A 12035-nucleotide genomic window follows, 5' to 3' on the forward strand; every position below is an offset into this window, starting at 1 on the left:
CCAAAGCAGCAAAGATTTCAATAGCAAATTCCCACCTTATCTCCACCCCACTTTATGCCTCTCCAATATATACCAACCTAAGGCAATGCAATCTAAGCAAGCTAGAGACCTGCTACAACAAAATCGCCAAATTCGCCACAGGGGCATCGTACCATAGTCACCACTGTCTCTCACTTGCTGAACTGGGCTGTCTTGAACTCCCTCACTTTCTTCAATGGTATCAACTCTCACGCGCCCACAAACTAGTAAACCATCCAATAAATGTCCCATCCCTCCAGAATGTACTCCAACCCTATCGCGCCACCAGACCACTAAGATCCAGCAACAAAAATCACTTGCAGATCACTAAAGCCAATAACTCTGCTGGTGAAGCACTATTCTCTTGCACCATAGCCAAATTATGGAACTCCCTCCCACCCACAATTACCTCCATACCATCATGCACCCACTTCAAAACTTTACTAAAAATGCACCTAAAAACATGCTGGCTATGCCCTTGCAACTCCCACTCTAATATCACCCACCCCATCCAACCACTACCTTTCTTTCCACTCTACTAACTACCTTGATTATAGCAAGCTCAGATTATCATAAGCCAGTACTTATTATACAGCAGGAACTTCTTCTTGTAACATTTGTTAATGTCTGTTATGTACTTCACAGATAAAGATTCTAGTTGTCTACTGATGTACTATGTTCTTCATCTGTAAATATGTTGTAAGTAATTGCTATGTAAATTGTTAATCGCTATGTAATCCAATGTAACTACTGTCTGTTTATTTTAACTGTGGAGCTTTTCTCCCCGGGCCTCCACTGAAAATGGACCTACATCCAGTCGGACACTCCCGGTCAACAAATATAAATAAATAAATAAATAAATAAATAAATAAATAAATAAATAAATTCAGTGGTTCCATTTGAAACCATCGAATGTTCAGAACATCGAAGTTCTAATCATGAAGACCAGAACATCGAAGTTCAGAACATCGAAGGTTGAAAGTGTGAGTGCCAGGTAAGTAAAACTGGTAAGTTTTGGGTGTATATGCAGGGCAGCAAGGTGCCCTGCATGTTGTGTGTGTGTGTGTATGCCATCTGAGTGTTGGCATTGCAGGTAGGGTACGGGAAATCTCCTGTTTAGTGCTACCGCATATAGTGGTAAACGGGAGATTTCCCTTACCCCACTGTAGTGCGATCTTGGAGTTGGAATATTAAAGTAGGGGGGGTGTGGGGGGCACAGCCCCCTACATGGGGGCTGCAGGGGGGCAAAGCCCCCCTGCATAAAATAGTGTTTGACTGTTTATTTGTTTTTTTGTGGTTCACTTTGAACCTTTGATGTTCTGAACATCGATGTTCTGGTCTCGATGATTAGAACTTCGATGTTCTGATCATTCGATGGTTTCAAGTGGAACCATATACAGGAAAAAATAGTTACACATGGTTAATAACAGAATAAGTATACAAATTCAATCAGCATTAGGAGAAGACCTAGACTGTAATATATTTTACAGTAGGTATATTAGGAAATGAGGTATATAAGTGGAATAATTTGAGGACTTATGTAATAAATGGGCATAGCCACTTATTCTTTAAGTGTGTTCTAAGTGAGTTTTTAAAGTGGGACGAGATAGGGGCAGAAATCAGAGCAGGAGGGAGATTATTCCAGTTTCTAGCTATGGAGTGGGAGAATAGTGCTTTTCCTACAGTATTGTTAGGCCTAGAGATACAGAGGAGGGGTTTGTCGGAAGATCGGAGAGTACAATTTGTATTATAGTGGGTAAGAAGTTGGCCTAGTGCAGGGTTCTTTTCCTGGATGTGTTACCACATTGTAGGCAATGACTAATTGGTAATAGGTTAGTAGCTGGGGAAGTTCCAGCCATTGCAGTTCCCTTAGAGCCTGGCAATGGTGTGTTCTATGACCAAACTGACCACTGAGAAGCTCAGCCATATCACCCAATACTGGTGGGAATCTTTATTTCTCTTTAAGTTGACCAAAGCCATTAGCTAAAGCCATAACTAGTCTGATTAGTCATAATTAAGGTCATGGAAAACAGCAGTGGATACTCCAAGTCACCTGCCTGACTTTAATGAACAAATCATAAGCAAGGCATTGAAAGTAAGGTGTTATTGGCAAAAAGCTTTTAGGATTGTATTGTTGATATGAAGCTTCTAAAAATACATCTGGGCAGCAGGGTTGCCAGTATCACAGCAGTTAGTGATCAGTTCTGTATATTAAGGCTAGTCAACAAGTGGGAAACATGGAAGGGGATTGGAAGAATTTAGAATTGCTGTTGCTTTAGATAAATATGTTTTTCAGGTTCCATTCTGATCACTTTCTAAAGAATCTGCACTGGAGATTCACTAACTTGTGAAACTAAAAGTTTGATCACAAACAAGAAACAAAGTAAGGCACAGAAGATATAAAAAGAAATATAAAATTCTTCATTCCACTGCAGTTTAAACACCATCTAGTACAACTTTTGCAAACTTCATAGCCAGAGTTATTGTGTTCAGGCATAAAAATGCATCCAAATATAATGTATAAAAAGAAACGATCTGTAATACATTCAACAGAAGACAGGAAAAGAAGGATGCTGTGACTCCAACTCTACATATAAACTAAAATATGATAAAAACTATCTAAAATGACATGAGCCTGTCTGTACCCAACAGGCCAATTCTAATACATCAGACAAATGTGTAACCATTTGAAATGTCGGGACCCAATAGAGCAAGTCCTGAAATGCAGCAACTGAATGGCTGAAAGAACTGAGGAGGACGATTGGCTGCTCATGTTATTACAATATATATACAGAGAGCATCTCTGCAAAGTAATAGCTGAAACACTGATTGGAAGGTCCAACTAGCCTCTTCTGTGACACAATGTCCATAATATTTTTCCATAAAAAATATCCTGCAGCATCAATGGCTGCAAAAGTAGGACAGGCACGAAGGGTCTTAAAAATAAACTGGGGTTAAGAAAATTAAAATTAGCCCACTGATGATGATGATGATGGCATCTTCACTTAACTAGTAAAAAAAATCAGTTTACCTCCTCTCATTCTGAAGCTCATAGTTAAGTTCTGTTTTCTCTCTGTCAGTCTGCCAGAGCAGACTTCGCAAATAATCCAGGTCTTCATGATTATCTATTGCACACTGAAAGGAAAAATATTTATCATTAAGTTATGTAAGATATGACACTGCTAATCCTTTTTAGAGAATATGTCAAGGCAGTAATGTATACCACCAAATTGTATTGTTATTTGTAACAGCCAGTTACAAGTTAGTCAAGGCATAACTACACTTCCTAGACTTCCAGTTCTGTCAGCACTTGTTTGCTAACTTCCCCTTCCCAGTTTTGAACTCACTGAGCACTTTCCTAAGTGTGTGTGTCAACAGTGATTTCTTTGTTTTGGTGATTTCTCACTTTGTGTTTGTATGACCATGGACTTGGTATATACAAGTTTCAGGGGTGTAGCTTTCTCCCTGCCTGGAAGTACATGACGGTTGCCACAAGCAATAAAATATTTGCTTGTAATTTCAATCAGTGGATTAAATCCTGACTGTTTTAACTAGGTGAGTCATATCCTCATCAGGGTAAATGTTAATGATTCATAGCAGAATCAAAGTGAAGAACTGCATGTCTGAATGAAAGTGACACTCTGAGAGAACTCTTTTAGCTGTGCAGCTGTTTTCTTGTGTCCTATATCAAACCTTACAATTTCATCTAGTAGTAAGCTGCGGTGGTGCAGCGGTAGCATTGTCGCCTCACAGCAAGAGGTTCTCCCATTCGATTCTCAGCTGGAGTGCCTTCTGTGTGGAGTCTGCATGTCTTCCCCGCGGTCGAGTGGTGTTCGAAAGACATGTGTGAATGGGCGTGCCTTCATTGAAGGTTGGGCATCAGGCTGGCACCTTGGCACCATAAAAATCGACTGCCAATCATTAGCGGACCGGAGTTCCGCTGTGGCAACCCCTAACTGGGAAAAGCCGAAAGAAAAACAAACATAGTGCATAACATTACAGAAACATACAGTTCAACTATTTTGATGCAAAGTTCTTTATGACAGAAACAATCACTAGATTATTGATTTGAAAACTGGACTTCAGTTTGAATTACCATATTCTAACATGTTTTTCATTGATGTTTCTGCAATATAAATATTTTCAAGACAAAAGGACCAAAGTAAAATACTAAATAAACTTTCAAATAACAAATTGCAACAGAAAAAGTGCTATATCACAGCCATTAAGGCACTGAGATGCAAGCCGGGATTTAAATCCTATCAGCCCCATTGGCATACCATGGGACTCTATGCTATTCACTTTATTTTTGGTGTTCTTTAGGAGACAGCTCCAATGTAATGAAAACTGGAAAGATAAGTGAAAGCTGGCTGTTTGGCCTACATGTCATTAAAATCTGTGAGGGACCTGCTTACAGACTGCATATGGATCTGAATCAAGGGGCAATGATGTTCCTAGCACATAATGATCTGACCTCAGCAAATGAGTGTAAACTCAAGATTGTACACAAAGGTTGTCAGCATATTGGAAATGCAGAGCACAAAATAACAGACATACTCTCACTGTGTGAAAGGTATTAATGGGAAATTTTCTCTGCTTGTTAAGCACCTGTTTGTTTGTTCTGATTTCCTGCCAAGGAGTGTATCATATAACTGATTTGTTTGTAGTTAAAATCATTCTGTAGAGTCTCCTTGTCCCTTTATCTGTTTTAAAACTTTAATTTTGTGGCTCACTGCTGTTCTTCTGCTGTGATAAACATTTCTGTAGTGTTTACTGTATAAAAGAGTGTAGGCTAGTAGCTGTAGTATTGTTCCCCACCCTCCCTGTTGGTGTTTTGCTGTTATAGTTGGTGGCTTTGCAGTTGCCTGCCCCTACTGTAAATTTTATCTGGGACACTCCTCCCAGTCTAGTGTCATTAGCTCATACTACCTAATACAGAGAGAACATTTGAGAAGGCCAACCCACTTAGTTTCCTAACCTTGAATTATCTTCTGCTTCCCTTCTCTCCCTTTCCTTTATATTAAAAAAAATAAACTTTGCTAGAATCTCCCTGTGTTCTTCTTAACTGTAACAAAAAAATTACATGTGTTTCCTGCCTTTCCTGTAACTAGTCTAGTCCAGATACAGATTTGCTATATCCAGGACTGTTTGTAAGCTTCTGAGCCCCCCCCCCCCCAAGCCTGTCTTTGTTGAGGGAAGCCAGCTAGCATTTCAGTGGGAGTGGTAAGCACTAGGTAACCTATCTACCACATAAGGAGTGGTTCTGGCCCAAAAATTTTAGTTATTGGCCGTTTGGGCAGCTTTTCCATCTCTCTCAATTTTCTGATTTAAAAGCCTGCATTTGCACTTTTTTCCCACCTTTCCTGTAACTAGTCTGGTCCAGATACAGATTTGCTGTATCCAGGACTGTTTGTAAGCTCCTGAGACCCCCAAGCTTTGTGTTAGGGGGAAGCCTGCAACTTATCAGTGGGAGTGGTAAGCACTAGGTAACCTATCTATCACATAAGGAGTGGCGTCTGACAAAGATATTGTAGTTATTGGCCATTTGGACAATTCCTCCATCTGTCTCAACTATCTGATTTAAAAGCCTGCATTTGCACTTGTTTCTTTCCTGTAACCAGTCTAGTTCAGATACAGAGTCTTAGTTTTAGCACTTGAATTTGCTTATTCATGCTCAGCACTTGTTCAGAACTTGTTGTAAGCACTAAATAAGCTATAAATTACTACAGCACTCAACCTTCCTCATTACCTAGAGGAAAACAGTTTTTCTACTTACTTTCCACACTTGCTTAGAGAAAAACAGCTCTTGTACTCTTTCCTCACTTGTCTAGGCATGTCCATGGGTCAGCTCCCAGTGTTTTCTCCTGTCTATCTGATTAATCTGGGCATCTCCGGGCAAAGTAGCAATTGCCTCATGTACACAGACAACCCTCTCCTCCTACCACCCAACACTACAACCTATGAGAGATGCACTTATCTAGCCAAACTGGAGGTAAAGCTCTCTCCAACCAAGAATGAACTTGACAGTCAAGAGGTGAAGGTAAACACTTGTACTGCACCACAATCATCACATAGTCCCACTAAACCTACACCACCAAAATCCACACATAGAAACACAAAAACATTCGCAGAGGCTCTCAATAATAATCTGCTCAAGCAACAGAGACCTCTAAATTAGAAATGCAAGCAACCTCCACCCCCCAACACAACCCAAATGACACATAACCCACCGACTCAGTGTGCCACTCAACCACAGCCCATAATGCAAAATAATGCAGCCAACACACTAGTCATAGGTGACTCTATAGTCAGGCACACTGATGTCCCACTCACCAGGCTAAACAAGGAGAAGGTTACTGTCAGCTGCCTGTCAGGTGCCAGGATCCGCCACATAACCCATTCACTCAGGTCACTCCACAACAAGTAAAAATATGACTCTGTCATTGTCCATGTTGGTGTGAATGAGCTGAGACGTACCTCCCTTGACTACATGAAGAGAGACATGGAAGAGCTCTCCAATCTTGTAGCCCAGGCATGTATGACCCTTGCCCTGAATAGCATCCTGCCATCACCCAAAATGATACCGCAGTACAAGGACAAAATGATTGACTTCAACAATTGGCTAAGCTTCTGGTGTCATTTTATGGGGATCCAGTATCTGTCTGCCTGGGACGACATGGTTGACAGACCATGATGCTTTGCCAGAGATGGCCTGCACCTGTCACCCCTGGGATTCTGGATACTGGCTAAGGCTCCTACTGCCCCATAGTGCCTTTTTTTACGCAAGATTCAAATGACAAATTCACCACCATGACAGGAACAGGCAAGCAAAAGCTGAGTGTAATGCTACTCAATGCCAGAAGTCTAAATCACAAAATGCCCTCCCTTGAGGCACTCCTTAAAATGGAGAACATCGATATCTGTGCGGTGACTGAGACCTGATTAAAGGCTCCAGAGTGCACCCCTGCTTTACCAGACTATAACTCATACCACACTTTTCAGCCATCTAACCTGGACCGGAACACCAAAGGCGGTGGTGTGGCCATATTCATTAAGGATATCCACACCTCCAGGCTAGTTGCTCAGCATAATGCATCTGAGGTTATCCAAGTGCAACTAACTCTGGGCAAAACTGCAATCCAAATTGTAGCTTGCTACAGATCCCCCACCATGCCCCAGGATTCCCACTCCTCTTTTCTTGATATACTGGAAAATATTAGGGTTCAACTAAACACCCAAATAATGGACAATTTCAACTCCCCCACCATTAACTTGGAAAACTACTCATGTACCAACTTCTTTGCTCATTGCTTCCTGGAGTTCATAAATTCCAATGCCCTGGATCAACTTATCCACACCCCCACCAGGGGCAACAATATCCTAGACCTAGTCATTACCAACATGAGTGACCAGTGTTCCGCACCTGAAGTCAACTCCTCATTAGTGAGAACCGACCATAAGCTAATCACCCTAGATATCCACATGCCGCCCCACCCCCCATTAAGGAAATCACAGTAAAAAATTTCTCCAAAACTAACTTCATGCTTCTTAAGATAGAAATTACAAACTTCATGACACCCATGCAGATGAACAATACAGTTACGACTGCTAAATCCTAAACAAATGAACTCTATAAGCACTTACATGAGTGCATGGATCGTGCTATCCCAAACAGAACCAAGATGCTATCTTCCAAAAAAAGGAAGCCAATCTGGTGGTCCCCTGCCATAATCAAACTCTACAACAGAAGGAAGAAACTGTTGCAAAAGAGAGTAAAATCCCATGAGTGGAGGAGCTCCCTGGTTGGCCTCAGTAAGAAGCTGAGATCCCTTATAAGATCCTCCAAAGCTAGCTACGAAAATAAAATTGGCACTGATTCCAGGGACAACCACAAAGCATTCTATAGCTATGTCAAGAATCTCAATGGCAACACCCAGATCTGCTCTGAGTTACAGCACAATGGCACAAAAATTACAGAACCAACTGATATTGCCAACATCCTGGCAGATAGGTTGAGTGCTAACTTTACCCCCCTCTCACCCCCTAATTGGCCCATATCTATACAGGAAAAATGCAGAGTCCCTTTAATCACAACTATGCATGTTAAAGCTGCACTCTCTAAAGCAAAAAACACAGCATCCATGGGACCGGATAACATCCCAGGCTGCGTTTTACACGAACTTCAGAATGAACTGGCTCCCCACCTAAGCACCATGTTCAATCATAGCCTCACATCAGGCTTTGTGCCCCCTGAATGGTGCACAGCAACAGTTATCCCCCTCTACAAAGGGGGAGCCACCACTGATCCTGGGAACTATCGCCCTATTAGCCTGACGAGCCTAGTCTGTAAGGCCATGGAGCGTATCATCATGGAATTCTTAAACAAAGACATTGGTAACATTCAAACTCTGAACCCCACCCAGTTTGGGTTTGTGAAAGGCAGATCATGCCTCCTAAGCCTGATAAACTTCTTTGAGGCAGTCACCAAAGCCATAGATGAGGGGAAGATGGTTCACATAGCCTATCTTGACCTCGCCAAGGCTTTTGACACCATCCCCAATTCTGGAATTATAGCTAAACTCACTAAACTATGTATAAATCTCTACGTCACAAGATGGGTTGCCAACTGGCTCACTGACAGAACCCACACTGTAAAAGTTGCAGACTCCAAATCTGACTTCAAACCAGTGACAAGTAGAGTACCACAGGGTTCAGTCCTGGGACCTCTCCTGTTTGGTATCTACTTCTCCGAAGTACAGACTAACACAGAAGGCCTTTGGCTAATGAAATTCACAGATGACTGCAAACTAGGAGCCATAGTCGAGTCCCCAAATGATGTGGACATCCTACAGAAGGGCCTCACTGAGACAGATGCCTGGTGTCAGAGTCATGGGCTCACTCTCAATGCCAAAAAGTGCATTGTCATCCCCTTTGGTAAAAACTCTGTACCCATGAACAACCACATAGGTGGCAGTCTACTTAAAGCTGAATATGTGATAAGAAACCTTGGGACCCAGGTGGACAGTAGTCTCTCCTTTGATAATCACATTGCCACAGTAGTCAGAAAATCCTTCTACGTGGCACACCTCATCACAAAAGGGTTCTCATCCAGGAAAAAAGAGGTCATTGTTCCCCTCTACTTGACACTCATTAGACCCATTACAGAGTACAATGCCCCTTTTGGAATGTACCTCACAGCACATCTGCAGCAGGTGGAAAGGCCACAGAAGTACCTCACAAAGGGGATTACTGGCCTCAAACAGATGCCCTATACTGACCGTCTCAAAAAACTCCAGCTTTACTCCATAGCATATCGCCTACTCCGAGGTGATCTCTGCCTGACATATAAAACTATGTCAAACCCAGAGTTGTTGGAAATGCTACACCTAAAGAAATCCCAATCCCTCCAAGCTACATGCTCTAGGGACCTAAAACTTGTCACCACTATAAACAAGACATGCTGGAGGGATAGATTCCTGTCTCAGAGACTTCCCATACTCTGGAACAACCTACCTATCTATGTCAAACAAAGTTCCTCATTAGCACTCTTCAAGAAAAATCTTGATGAGTGGATGGGAAATAGGAAATACACCCCGAGAATCACTTCTATGGCTCTGTTCGACAGGGGCACAGGAAAATAACTTTCTTGGGTGGCGTAAGCCAGGGAACCTTGTTGGCTAGGCTTACTTAGGCCCTTGGGCCGATAGCCTAATACCTACCTATGAACCTATGAATTGATTTACAAAAAAGTCTGTCTTGACAGATCCTATGACTGAAACAATCCTTCCTGCAATAAGATTTTATCACTTTTTTAGAAGTCTCATTTAGAGAGGCAATGCATAAATAACCATATACTTTATCATGCAATTTGATGACTAGAAAAGCACGCTAGTCTCCTTTAATAGCCATTTCTCCTCCAGCAACTAGCAAGCCCCTTCTTGCGAATCAAAGAACTACTGAAAGAGCCAGCTCTGTGGCATAGAAGGACAAAGCCCAGGCTTCAATCCAGTCAGTCTGAGTTTGAGTACTAGCTCAGGTGCCTGATAGAGCTGGTAGGACAGAATCGACATGCCCATCCTGGAAAGAGGAAGGAGTGTCCCTGCTGGCTCACTGATGCTCCATTGCAAGTGTAGCCTACCTGAAACAGTATGACAGCACAGGTAGGATATGGGCAGTGGCTGCCCAAGCTAATATCTGTAGCCCTTGCTGTACAAGAAAATGAGCATACATGCATGGGGTTGAGGGAGATATGTTGTCTCCGCAAAGATGCAGGTTCTCATGTTGCCACCAGAGGTAGGGTTAGGGCCACAAACAAGTCTCCCTTAGTTGCTGGGATACTGGCGAGGGCAAATGTACCTCTCTAGGATGCCTGAATGAAGGCTTCCATGGGCAATTCTTGATCCCATATGGTACAGTCATCTTAACTTTGTTGTTGTCTCAAAGACTTACACTGTACTGAAAAAATCACATAAGACTTTACAGTCTGATGGTTGGGATATCTCACCACACCTCACATGTGGGTTTAAAGAGGGAATTGGTCTTTTTAGGAGCATGAACAGTGGAATCTGGGTACTTTCAAACTTCAAGAACTAGCACCCATAAGAACAAGCCCTAAGCAGTAGTAATGCAATAAATCATTAGGGAATCTAATACAAAGATATTATATTTATAATATAAACATTTTAGTTAGGGATCTGGAGACGTATGTTAGCATTAAACTGTCTTTTGATCACCACATATTCTCTGTTGTGAGGGCATCTTTTTCATTACAAAGCTTATATATAAAGGTATTGCATCCATATCCAGGAATGTAATTTTTCCACTGTATTGGCACTCATTAGGTTTGTTATTGACAATAATGCCTCTTTTGGTATGTACCTTTCCAAACACTTATCACAACTAGAATGACCACAATGCTTTCTTATAGGATCACTGAAGGTTGGGGCCCTTACAAGCCTAGCCAAGAGTTTATCCCCAAAAAGAAACCTCAGTCAGCACCTGTCACCCCTGTCAATGAGGGACACAGGTGGAACCCCTGGGACAAATTTGTAATTTTCCATCCACTCATCAAGGTTGCGCTTGAAGAGAGTCAGTGAGGTACTCTGTTTGACGTGTATGGAAAGTCTATTCCAGAGGCGGAGCAGCTTCTGGGAGACAAATCAGTTTCTCCAGCAGGTTTTGTTGATGTTGCATATTAGATTCAGGCCTTTCAAGCAGGTAATGCATGAGGAATTAGACTTATGGATATGGAGCATCTCTAGTAGGGCAGGATCCGAGATTGCCTTGTAGGTGAGACACAGATAATTTCTGAGCAATCTGTATGAGACTGAGTAGCATGATACTGATTTGAGCCTGTCCACATAGGACAGGTTTGGAGGCCATGGATTCTATTTGTGAGGTATTTCTGTGGCCTTTCCAGTTGGTACAGATGTTTGGAGAGGTACATACCAAATGGGGTATTATACTCACTTATTGGTCTAATGAGGGAGGAATATAGAGAGGTAATGGCCTCCTTTTACTTATAAGATGAACCAAGTAAAAGGCTTTTCTGGCCACTTGTCTACATGTTGGTTGAATGCAAGATTGTTATCAACCTGAGTACCCAGGTCTCTCACCACAGGTTGTGTGTTTAGGGGGTTACCATTGATGTGGTAATCAGTAGGGGCCATGTTTCTGCTGAATGGTATGATGGTACATTTTTTGCATTTAGCTTGAGGCCATGACTTTGGCAGTAGACATTAGGTGCTGTGCGACCCTCTTGCGGCATGTGTGGAGTCAATGACAGCACCCAACTTACAGTTATCCACAAACTTGGTCAGCCACAGGCCTTTTGTCTTTGCCTGAACCTCTGAGAAGTAGATGCCAAACAGGAGGGGTACAAGGGCAGATCCCTGGGGAACTCCACTAGTGACAGGTCTGCTATCAGAGGTGGAGGTGCCTATTTTGACCTTGAGGGTCCTGTTGGTGAGCCAGTTGGCCATCCACCTGATTATATAGGGATTTACACCAAGTTGTGT

The sequence above is a fragment of the Protopterus annectens genome, chromosome 1.part1 (assembly GCF_019279795.1).
Source record: "Protopterus annectens isolate FY-2018-M chromosome 1.part1, PAN1.0, whole genome shotgun sequence".
Taxonomy (NCBI): domain Eukaryota; kingdom Metazoa; phylum Chordata; order Ceratodontiformes; family Protopteridae; genus Protopterus; species Protopterus annectens.